This window comes from Chrysochloris asiatica, unplaced genomic scaffold (assembly GCF_000296735.1).
Source record: "Chrysochloris asiatica unplaced genomic scaffold, ChrAsi1.0 scaffold00004, whole genome shotgun sequence".
Classification (NCBI taxonomy): Eukaryota; Metazoa; Chordata; class Mammalia; order Afrosoricida; family Chrysochloridae; genus Chrysochloris; species Chrysochloris asiatica.
The window spans coordinates 35,452,890-35,465,795 of record NW_006408522.1 but is presented as its reverse complement, the minus strand read 5'-3'; positions in this window follow the sequence as shown (position 1 = coordinate 35,465,795).

Below are 12,906 nucleotides of genomic sequence, written 5' to 3'. Positions count from 1 at the left end.
CTCCTGACCGGGTCTGCACGGTCTGCATCAGATTCCCCCTTATTTATTATTTGTTAAAGGGACGCTGCCTGTCTTAGGCGGTCAGTGCGAATTCCTCAGTCTTACCCGTCATCAAAACTCATTGCAGCATGGCAATGGCTCTGTCTTAGGTTGCCGAGGAGGATGGATAGATTTTAAAGTAGTCTACATGGTTATGGCATTGTGGGTTGATGCACTGGACTGCAAAGTCAGTTTGAACCGCAAGGTCAGCAGTTCAAGCTCACCAGCTGCTCTTCAGAAACTCTATGCAGGGTCACTATGAGTTGGAACTGACTCTGCAGCACTTAACAACAACGAGACCAATTCAGCAGTTCACACCCATTGGCTGCTCCTTGGAAACCCCATACAAGATTACTATGACTCAGAACCAACTCAATGGCACTTAACAACAACAAAGGAGACTTAGCCCTGGTGATGTAGTGGGTTATGTATTGGGCTGCTAACCACAAAGTCAGAAGTTCAAATCCACCAGTCACTCCACTGGAGAAATACAAGGCTTTCTGCTCTGGCAAAAATATACAGTCTCAGAAACCCAACAGAGGGTCACCATGAGTTCGAGTCTACTCAACAACAGCAATAATGGGCAAAACACTGAACAATGCAGGAAGTATCCAAAGAAGATTGAAAGAATGTATAGAATCACTGTACCAAAAATTCGCTGACATTCAACCATTTCAAGAGGTAGTATATGATCAAGAACCAATGGTATTGAAAGAAGAAGTCCAAGCTGCACTTTAGGTATTAGTGAAAAACAAAACCCCAAGAATTGATGGGATACCATTTGGATGCTGCTGCTGCTGCTGCTGCTGAAGCTATTCTTGCTGCACACTTTGAAACAGGTCACTTTTTACATAAGCCAATAATACCAGGATCAGTGCTATGCTTTACTGGAGAAACTATTGAAGGAGAAGATGATGATGATGATGAAGTGGATGAGGAAGGGAAAGAAGAAGGAGATGAGGGAAATGACCAGACTATGATGTGAAGAAGGATCCAAACCCAAGTGCAACCAACTCAACAGAAGGATGGTCTGCCTTCTGCTTCCCTGCAAGGGATGAATTTAAATCATTTGACAAGCCTATTTGGAATTTCTTTTGTTATTTATTTGTTTGTTTTTGTTTTTGCAACCTAAAATAAAAATGTCAAATATAATTTTAGTTATCATAAAATTAAAAAAAAAAGAATCAATGGAATACCAATGGAAATACTTCAACAAACTGAAACAGTATTGGAAGCGCTGACTAGTTAATGCCAAGAAATATGGAAGACCTGGCTAATCAACTGGAAGAGACCCATATTTGTGGAAAGAGTCATCAAAGAAAGGTGACTGTATAGACTATGGAAACTATAAAATAATAACATTACTATCACACACAAGTTAAAAGTTTGCTAAAGATAATTTTTAAATGGTTGCAGTAGTACATTGATAGGGTACTGCCAGAAATTCAAGCCAGATTCAGAAGAGAACTTACAATGAGGGATATTATTGCTAACATCAGATAATTCTTGTCTGAAAGCAAAAAAAAAGCAAAAGCTTGTTTACTTGTGTTTTATTGACTGTGCAAAGGCATTAGACTGTGTGGATCATAACAAACTGTGGAGAGCATTGCAAAGATTGGGATTTCCAGAATGCTTAATTGTGCTCATGTGGAACCTGTACATATACTAAGAGGCAGTAGTCAGTACAGAACAAGGGGATACTGAATGGTTTTCAATCAAGAAAGGTGTGCATCGATATTGTATCTTTTCACCATGCTTATTCAACTTGTATGACGAGCAAAATAATCCAAGAAAATGGATTACATGAAGAACGTGGCATCAGGATTGGAGGTAGGCTCATTATCAACGTGTAATATGCATATGATAAACCTTTCTTGCTGAAAGCAAAGAGAAGTTGAAGTACTTGCTGATGGTGATCAAAAATACAACCTTTAGTATGGATTATAACTTAATATAAAAAAAACAAAAATCCTCACAACTGCACTAATAAGCATCCTGATAAATGGAGAAAGGATTAACATTATCAAGGATTTCATTTCACTTGGATCCACAATCAATACTCACGGAAGGATGGATGGATTATAAATGGGTCTAAGGAGACAAGGTCAGCAGTTCACACATCAGGTGCTCCTCGGAAAGCCTAAACTAGGTCACTATCAGTCAGAACTGACTTTACGGCACTTAACAACAACAATGAAGAAGACTTAGTCCTCGTGGTTTAGTGGGTTAAGTATTGGGTTGCTAACTACAAAGTCAGCAGTTCAAATCCACCGTCACTCCACTGGAAAAACATGAGGATTTCTATTTAGCAGTCTAGAAATCAAACAATGAATTGCATTGGGCAATTGCTAAAGAGCAAATATGTCGCACTAAGGACTAAATTGTGGTATTTTCAATGCCCTCATATGCATGTGAAAGCTGGACAATGACTAAAAAAGACAAGAAATGATGCATTTGCATTATGGTGTTGATGGGCGATATTGAAAGTACCATGGACTGCCAGAAGAATAAACAAATCTGTCTTGGAAGAGGTATAGTCAAATGCACAACCTTTGGACAGGTTATCAGGAGCGATCAGTCACTTCTGGTCATGCTTGGTAAAGTAGAGGGTCAGGAGGACTTCCAGTAAGATGGCAGAATAGGCAGGAACACTACACGGACCCTCTAAAACAAAAGTACGAAAGACCAAATACAACAAACACAGATGAAAATCCTGGAACCCTGAACTTCAGAAGAAAGGTTAGAGAAGGGCATTGAGTGCTTTCTGGGAGGAAAAACTGAGCAGGGACAATGTGAGAGGGAGATTGAGACTGGCAAATGGCCAGCCAGACGGGATGTGACCATATTGACCCATAGTGAGCAAGAGCCTGGCAGAGCAGAATCACACAGGTGACTGGAAAGGTGTGATACCTTCTTTTTCCCCATATTCTCTTAGTGACCAGAGGTGTGGCCTGTTCCTGCTCTTCAGGTATTTGGAGCCTCATGGTTGGGAGCCACGCAAGTGTGAGGCAGGGGACAACTGTGCTGCTTTGGTGCACCATTTTGGTGTCTGGATTCAGGTGGATTCTGCTTAGGACCTACAAAACCCCTATATGCACCAGACCAGCATTTAACCAATCACCCTGGCCCCAGCTGCCCCATGGTCTTAACAGGCACTGAAACCAGCTCTGTCAAGGGACTCCATGAACTACTTCTGGATTGAGTGCCCTGAACAAACCAAGGCTGATAGGAACTCCATTTACGGCTAGGAACTCCGCTATCACCTCCCTACCATATCCATCTCATGAGCAACTTGGCTTGCAGAAGCACCCCAGAGTTTTCACCTCTCTGGATCCAACAGCTGTGCTGTTTGTCTTTTTGTTGTTTTTTTTTGGGGGGTGGGGGTGGGGGGAGATTGGATTTTTCATTTTATTTTGTTGTTTTTGTTTTTTCTTTCTTCTCCTCCTTTTCTTTCCATTCCCTTGAATTTTATCCTTTATAGTTCCAATTTTGTTTTCCCTTCTTTTCTTCTGACTCTTATTTCTCCTCTTTTTTTCTTCTTCTTCTTTTTGACCTTTCTTCACTACTCTCTACTGTCTTTCTCTTTTCATCTCACCTCTCCCTGGTTTTTCTAAGGATTTTATTTTAGTTTCTCTTCTACAGCTCCATTTTCCTGTCCCTCTTTACTCTTTTTAGTTATTATTTTCTTTTTTTCTGATCCCTGCCTGTCTTTCATTCTTTTTTTTCCTTTATTATTTTCTCTTTTCATTGTTGGTTGTTTGCTTATTTATTCTGTTTTGCTTCCCGGTGTGTATGTGGTGGTGGTGGGCTCATCTCTTCTTTCCCACCCAACAGAAGACAGCAATGGTGTCTATACAGTGCAGCTACAACCGTACCCTCTGCAGCTCCACCCACTGGACAAGAACCAATACCAGCTCCTGTAGAACCTAATTAACAATAGACAGCAGCCAACACCAGCCAAACTCACACTAAACTAAGGTGCACCAATGGCAAATGGAGAATGGTGCACACCCTTCCATTCTCTAATTACACCCACAGAAGGCAGTTGGTGAGAGCCTAAGAACACATCATCATATAATCATCAATTAAATTCAAATATGAAAACACCACAATGTCCCAGAGACAACAGACAATTTTAACTCACACAAAGAAACAAGAGAGAATGCATCTCACAACATGGATAAACCTAGAGGACATTATGCTGAGTGGAATTAGTCAATCATCAAAGGACAAATGTTGCATAAGACCTCTGTTGTAAAAAGTTAAGAAAAGATTTTCTTGCTAAATGAAACATTCTATGATGGTTACAGGGTGGGTAGGAAGTTAGGAGAAGGGAAAAAAATAAAAGTGACTAGAGGTAAATACTGTTAACTGGAGTAGATTGTAATCACTGTAATGACATGAAATATATAATTTGTTGAATGTAGGACTGATGATCTGTTCTGTAAACCTTCACTCAATTCACAATAAAGTCCCCCACCCAAAAAAAAAAAAGAAAAAGGTAGAGGAACAGGGAAAAAGAGGAAGGTCCCAAACAAGACAGATTGACCCAGTGGCTGCAACAATGAGCTCAGATAAACAATTGTGAGGATGGCACAGGATGGGGCAATGTTTCATTCTCTTGTGCATAGAGTCACTATGAGTTGAAGCAGACTGGATGGCACTAACAACAACAGCACCTGGAAAGCAAAGCGAGGAGCCCCCCGTGACACAGTGGTTAAGTGCTTAATGTGCAGTTTGAACCCACCAGTCATTTCATGGGAGAAAGTTGTGGCAGTCTGCTTCTGTTAAGATTTACAGCATTGAAAACCCTATGAATCAGTTCTACCCTGTCCTTTAAAGCCACTATGAGTCAGAATCAATTTGATGGCAACGGGCTTTTTGTTTGTATCTGGGCAGTAAAGCAAGGAGCCATGGTGGTGCAATAGGTAAGCACTCGGCTGCTAATGGGAAAGTCAGTGGTTTCAACCTACTCACTACTCCACAGGAGAAAAGACCTGGTGATTTGTTCCCGGAAAGATTACAACCTAGAAAACCCTATAGAGCACTTCTACTCTGTCCTATATGGATGGTGGCTATGGATTGGATTTGACCGGATGGCACATAACAATGTCTGGAAAGCAGGGAGTGAGAGGATAGAGCAGTCACCAAGAAGGAGAAAGGTGGGGCCAGTTCCAGCTAGTCATTGGGATCTGACATTATCAGGTTCCCAGAGTCACTTGGCATAGATGCTACAAACTCAGGGACAGTGCATGCTGGGCCTGCTAACTGCCTCTGACCTAATCTAACCTCTGCACCTCCCTACTCCAGACCACCCTGCACAAGACTACCAGATGATGGCTGAGCACTTTCCTCTGCTCAAGAAGACATAGAATTTCCTAATGTCTGTCAACCAAGTCCAAATCCAGATGCCTGTTGGCTCACCATACCCTAACGATTGAACCTCATGTTCACATACACACAGCCTCTGCTCCAGCCATACCTACTTCATTTCTACCCTTTTCCTTTTACTCTCTCCACTCACTCTGCCAGGAATGTCCGCTCCTCTTTATCTGAGTTCTGCTCTTTCTTCCAGGTTACGTGCAATCCTTCCTCCCTCAGAAAGCCTCCTTTGGCCCCTGAACATCCAGTTCCTCTTAGAATTCTGGTTCTGCAGGCCATTATGCTTCTTTTCATGCCCACCTGCCACAGGCAACAGAGGTTAGTCTTATGTTCCTTTGTAACCTCACTGACCTTAGCCCAGTGCAGGCACATAGTAAACCCAATCGACAACTTGTTGACTGATTAGCCCAAACCCCACATATGTTTGCATGCATACACAGAGACCCCAGACAAACTAACCATGTGATACCCAGAGCCATTCCCCAGATGGAATACATCTTTCCTGCATTCCCTTCTCTTGGTGGTAATTTTGATGGGCTCATTTTGGGTCTCCCCTGTTTCCTCCACAGCTGGAAAAAGACTTTGGTAATAGGGAAGAGAATCAGGCCACTTAGGAGAGGAGGGGAAACAAACTGAGGAGTGAGCCACAGGGCAACATAGAATGGCTCCAACAATGAGAATGTTCACACCATCCAAGCAGGACTCATGGAGTAGGTTTAGTTGACACAACAGGGGATTAAAAATTGTTTATTTGTAGAAGGTGCTCTGGTAGCGTAGTGGTTACGAATCGGGCTGCGAACCAGAAGGTCAGCAGTTCGAAACTACCAGCTGCTCCATGGGAGAAAGACGAGGTGATCTGCTCCCGTAAAGATTTACAGCCTCGGAAACCCTATTCAGGGTGGCTATGGGTCGAAACCGACTCGACGGCACTTAACAACAACAACAACAACAGAGTTAGCTGAGGCTGTTACTGAACCTCATGGTGTTAGAGTTCCTGAGAATTCACTGTTGCTGTGTGCCGTTAAGTGCCTTTCCAAGGAGAACCTGGTGGGTGTGAACCACTGACCTTGCAGCTAGCAGTCTAGGGCTTACCCTACAGTGCCACATTGATACTCCAGAATTCACTACCACTCTGGAAATTCTCTATGAGCTCCCAGATCTTAAATCAAGCCTGCCTCTTTGCTGCAAAGTTCACGTGTCTGGACAGCTCCATAGGGCTTGTATCCCTGAGTATCAGAGATGGGCTGGGGAAGGAGTGGTAAAGTGACATTAGCTCACAGTAACCTAAAGACTGTCCAAAATACACTCCCTGGGGCTGAGTGGGGATCCAGGTTCTGGTACCTCACAGGCCTCTGTGGATGTCTTCCCTGGGATGGTCTAAACACAAGGAGAATTCTCTGGGCTAGAGGTCCTTTGCTAATCAAGGGAAAGCAAGTTACTCATTAGCAAGCGTCAACTCCAGAGGAGAGTTCAACAACCTTGATTAACAACTGGGCTACATAGTGTAGACACTCTGTCACAGGAAGTCCTCTCATATGTCTAACCTAAATCCTTCCTGCCACAATGAAACCTGTTTCCTTTCATTCTGAACATAGTGGGAGAAGGAGACAGCCAGTCACCATCCTCTGCTTAAGACCCATTACCTACTTGACCATGGCAGTCATAGTACTCCGCCTTCTCCAGAGAACAGTGCCCTGCTCACTCAGGCAGCTGTTCACAGAGTTGGCAACTGTCCCTGATTTCTTCCTCAGTGTGTAAGAGTATTTGAAATACACATTTCCTGGTTTAGGCCTGACCTTTTCTTCTAGGGAGGCTGCAGGTGGTCAGGTCTGGTCTGAGTAATCCCCCAGACTTGCCTTGCTTCAAGTCCTGGGTGGCAGCAGGGATCAGAGATAGAGGCCTAGGGTGGGGAAATGATGTCAGAGTTTCTTCTGTTAGGTGTATTAGTACTCAGTGGGGAAGGTGGAGGACTCTCAAGGACCAGAGAGTACTTGGAATCAGGGACAATGCTGGGCCTGGATGCTGATGGAAGGTCAGAGCCAGAGATGGGGAATAAGGACTGAGAAGCAAGGTGGGACTAGTGAAAGTTTCCCACCTGTTGACCATTTCAGGGATGACCTCTATGCTAGGGAGTGGACAAGAGGAGAAGACCATCAAGGTTAGCACAGCCAGGGCAGAGGGTAAGGAATCTTCTATGGAGGAAGAAAAACATTGGGATAGTAAAGCCTGTTAAAGGGTCCAGAGGCAGAGGGAGTGACTTTAAGCTCAGACTCAACCCTCACTCCCCTAGCCCTTCACACTTTAGCATAAGTCAACAGAGGATTCTCTTTTGACCCAGTGACTCCCAGCAATGCCTTTGTCCTAGTCCCGCTACTAGGCTGGCCTCATAAGACCCTCTTGGAGTCCTCTAGGATGCAAGGGAGGCAACTCAGGAGGCAGGGCATATGGTGGGTGGGTGGGTAGGAGGCCTGGAGCTTGGGGTTCTCTATGTAGAGGTTGTCCTGTGCCTGCTCTCCCCTTCCGAAGTCTCTCACTCTCTTTTTAGGGTGGGGACAGGAAGGAGTTAGGGAAGGGGAAGCCAGGGGCTCTGGGAAAGTTGCTGTGGAGGCTGCCCTAAACCCTGGCCTCCTCTGTGGCTGGAAATACCCGCTGCATGGCTCCCAGCAGCTTAGCTTTCCAGGCATCCCCTAGTTTTGGCAAATGAATGTGGTGCAGCTGCTAGGGTCACCATGAATGTGAGTCCTTGAAGCCAGGACTATCTCAGCTTTGCCAGCAAGTCTTCACCCTGCTTCTCCTTTCTTCTCTGCTCCTGACCAATACCCAGAAGGCCGGTATAGAGCTTCCTATCCAACACAAGTCACAGTTAGAAGAAACTGCAGGTCAGGGACTCACACTTTATTCTCTTTTAAGCCCATCTTCTCTGCAGGAGAGGGCCGGGTCACCCCAGTTACCTGGCTCTAGGCACCACCACCTGTTCTGGGTTTTCTGAAAAGGCAAAGGAGACTGACTATGGGGCTGCAAGTAAGGAGAAGTGGGAAGCCCTCCTGGTCTTTTGAAGAATCAGAGCAGGTACTCTGACCCATACCCAGTATTTCTGCCCACTCAGATACTCTTTCCCTGGGACATCAGTCATGAGCCATCATCTGCCAGCCCAGTTGATGTCCCTTCTTGGTGACATGGGAAGGATTGAGCCCCTGTGAGCTTTCAGGAACATCAACCACCAGATAAGTTCAGAAGTTACCTCCTCCTACTTTCTCATAGGTCTCTGCTCTGAAATACCACCATAAGAAAGAGGGGTGCATTTGTGATCTACATGTGACCCTGGCTGGAAGGTCATCTCTGGAAGGTCAAGACCATGTCCAATTGGTTCCTCCAAGCCTTCACCTCTTCTGCAAATCCATTCTCACATCTCCAGGCTTCTCCCTCCAGCCAAGGACCTTGTTATGCTCTCCCCATAGAAGGCACTCACAGTTTAGTTTTTCACAAGATCTATCTCCTTCCATAACCCACCCAACTTTCTTCTTTTTTTTAATACTGCTGCTCCTCATGCTTCACTCCTTATTTAACTGTCTGTCTTTGGCTCTTCTGTTTCCTTCTTTTTTCTCCTGCCCCATGGAGCAGTGTCCCATAAGGTCTATAAAAGTTGAAATTGACTTGTTGGCAATGGGTTCATCTTAAACTATCAGGCATCTCCCCTGCACCTTAAATCTGTCTCTTGTTGTCATCTGAGGTAAAGGAAATTTATGCTGGCTAAGTGGAGAGGTCCCATCCCACCCCAATCTTCTCTGCTCAGTCTCACAATCAGGGCAATCTTCAGACCTCAGTGTTCCTCGTGCCCATGGCCTACCCCTTCCTCCTTCTTAGAGGGGCCCTCACATCTTATCATCAGTCACTGCATCCTGTTACTCCCTTGAAGTCTCTAAGTGAGTCCTCAAAGCTACCACCAGCCATCATCTTCCTCCCTCCACTAATCTCAGTCTTGTTCTATGGAGAACCCACTCGGCCCCGCAGTAAAAACCGGAGTAGGCAGTTCCTTGTAGGTAGGTGTTCCAGAGAGAGGTGAACTAGGCCCAAGGGGCGCCGCCTGCTGAGCGGGAATCCCAGCCCTAACCGCTGGCGCCTTTTGAAGGGAGGGGCTTGGGCGGTGGTGGTTCTGCAGTGGCATCTGTCCTAGGGAGGCGGGAAGCTGCTGTATTAAATTGTAAAAATCGATTTATTGACCGGCAGGTGCGAGCAGCTGCAGATAGAGTAGCGCTGCTGGGGCGGGGGTGGGAGGGGTGGAGGAGGGAGTCATTGGCAGCGGGCGGCGGCATCGACCCCAGCTTCCCTATGAAACCCGTCGGTTCTGGTCATTTCTCGCCAGTTTGTCCCCGATTGAAGGGTCAAGGTCCCAGAAGCTGACTCCCCTCGCCTTCCACGCCCCCGTCTCTGGTCACAGGCTCTGGGCTGGGCCCCCACGGCTGACTGCCAGCCCCACTGCCCCAGTTGGCGCGCGGCGGACCCGGCGGACGCGTGGCAGCGCCCTGCGGCAGATGAGGCACGCGCCGACCTCATTTCAATGTGAATGGATCGAATGAAGCAGCCATGTGGCAGCAACAGTTTGCAAATCTCTCGGCCTTCTGTGCAGCTCCGGGGCCGGCGCTCGCTGCACGTGGCCCCTTCTCCGCAGCGACCGCAGTGGCGCCCCTTAAGGCTTTAGCGCCCCGCCCAAACCAGGCCTGCTTCTCAGCCCCCAGCCTGCCAGGCCCGAGCTGTGGCCAGGCCCCCACCGCGCTCCAAACCTGCTGCAGGAAGGCGCGATCTCCAAAAGCGGTTTGCCTGGCGGACAGCGCTGCCCAGGGGTGGGGGCTGGAGGGAGTACAACCGTGCGGGAGGCCTGGAAGCTGTCCAGAGGGGGGAAGAGTTCCGAGGGTCTACGAGATTCTTGTCGCACCTCAATAACTTGGGGCCAGCTTGAAGACACAGCTGGAAGGCAGCCTTGGCTTTTCCGGAGTCCCAAGTGAGGGTCTACCTGTTGGGGGATAGGCGCAGCGGCCGAGGGGCAGCAGAAGGCTTCAGAGACGTTAAACCAGGCCTTGACCCAGTTGCTCTGGACGCTCGCAGGGTTGCAAATGCTCTTTGGTGAGGAACCATGTCCCTGCCGAGAAACCCACATTTCTGCGAGGAGCCTTGGGATATGTGCTCGTTTAATGCTTCAGGGTAGCAATCAGGATCTTCCATACAGGGTTGCAGTGGTCTACGCGGGTCCAGCCCACCGGACAAGCTAGCCTCTCACCCTCTTGTTCTTGAGAACTCCTACGGCTTGTGTGGGGCTCTTCACTTCCCAAGTCAAGAATGGGAAGGGGCGAGAGCCTAGTTGTGGGTTGGTGATAAACACCTATTGGGGCCTTTGCACTCCGATTCCCTGTTCGACCTCCCTCCAGCTCAGCAAGTGTAGACGAAACCGGACTCCAGGAGAAGGGAGCTAGTGGGTACTCAGGGCCTAGGGCTGCGACCTACAGGGTAGTTTCCGGCAACGTCCTGGGCTACTAGGGGCCTTTTGAGGATGCTGAGTTTAACCCTTTCCTTTCCAGGTCAGATACTATATAGGTCTTCAGGACCATTTTGATTTTGAGGTTAATGATGACTGCTTTTTTTTTTTTTTTTTTTTTTTAAAAGCCCTTTGCCACTCACAACGTGCTTTGGGGCACATTAGTTCTGGTATGTACAAGGATGAGGGGTAGAGAGTGTTCCAGATATGCCAGTATTGCGCGAGATACCTAGTGTTGGACGGGATGCCTCCACTGAAACCAGGCCAGAGTCAGAGACAGAAAAGGAGCGAGTTTTTAAGATCTTCGAAGATCTTTGGGAAGAGAAGTCGACAAAGCTAGGTAAAACTGGATTTCAGCTCAGAGGGAAGTAAGGGGCACCCTCTGGCATCCTAAGAAGCAGGGAGTATGGGCCAAGAGTGGATCTGGCAGTCCACTTGCCAAGATCGCTGGGAGGCAAGCCCCAGGCTCCCCCTCCCTTGGGCCTGGCGACTCGGCCTGTCCATAACCTACATAAACTCACAATCGCAGCCTGGGCCCATCTGCCGGCCCCCGCCCCACCTCTGTTCCCCACGCCAACCCGCTCGCGCCAGATGGTGGCTGGGAGGGGTGGCCGTGCGTGGGGGACCCCCGAGCCCATCTCCTCATCTCATCCCTCCCCCAATCCACGCTCCCAACCTCTTGTTTCTCATCTTTTCTCCCCATCCTAAACCAACCCCCCCTTGGAAAAAAAAAAAAAAATCAGACCGTGTTCAGCATAGGCAGCTGTCGGGCTCAGCACAGGGATCCCTCATCCCGACCTAAGGCCTCCCCAGGGCCCGCGCCGCGTCCCTGCTTCCCCCCCCGCCCCACCCGCGCCGATCTTATCACTCGAAGACAGCCATCACCACGCGGGCGGGCTGGCAGCTGATGCCATAGCGCCCCCGCCGCCCTCAGCGTCGCAGAGAGAGCTCGGAGACAGGGAGAAAGCTGCCCTTCCCAGTCTACGTCCTTCGGGATCAAGACGAGTTCCGAGAAAGCAGCTGCACTGCAGCGGCTGGAAAGAGAGGGGCCACATGGGGGACCAGCGCGGGTGACACGAACGAAGCTGCTTGAAACTCAAAAAAGTTCTCACACTATCAGTTCCATTCCACATCTCTCCCTTTGGGGAGAGAACCCCGGCCTTCCCGGCCACATCCTCTCACCTTGACCCTCCAGTGGCCTGAGCCAACTCTTGGAGCCAAGAGAGCTCCTCCAGCCCCAGCAGAGCTGCAAGACGCCGGAAAGGGGGAGTGCTTAGGGCTGGTGGGGTGGGGGGAGATGATGGGTACTGGAACTGTAGTGCGACCCAGGTGAGGGGAGGCGCTGGAGGCGGGGGTCAGCATTTCATTACCATACAGCTGAGAACGCGCGCCCCTCCCCCATTTCAGGGGGCCACTCGCCAGGGGGCTGGCACGCGCCTAACCTAGACTGGGGCAGAAGGGAGCAGGCACGCGTTGGGCACGCCCCCTGCAGCTAGGGAGGGAGACGTCTAGCCCACTAAGTGGAGGAAGGCAGCCCCGAGTCTAGAAGCTTGGCCCCTTGCCTTGACGGGAGTGGTCACGGAGAGGTTAACGCGTCCGCAGGCTTCCCAGCTGCACTGAGGATGTGTGGCGGGTTGGCGCTCACAGGTTGCGAGCCTCTGAGGCGTGAACTCCCGAAGCTCCGGGAAGGAGACGAAGGAAATCGGAGTCCTTTGGCGCTGGTTTCGCTTTCTGGGCTTAAGTACTTTTTACCTGAGCGAAGGCTGCAGGTAACTAGCGCTCACTGCGGACGCTCAGCCTATGGGGACTCCCCAATGTCTCCACCCCCAATGACCATCCGGGAACCCCCGCTCACCTCCCTCCCCGTCTCACGGTTCTCACTTTATCCCCGCAGGTCAAGGTCTTGTCCAGCAATCCGACGATCGCGGAGGACTGGTAGCCTGGACCCGAGCAGA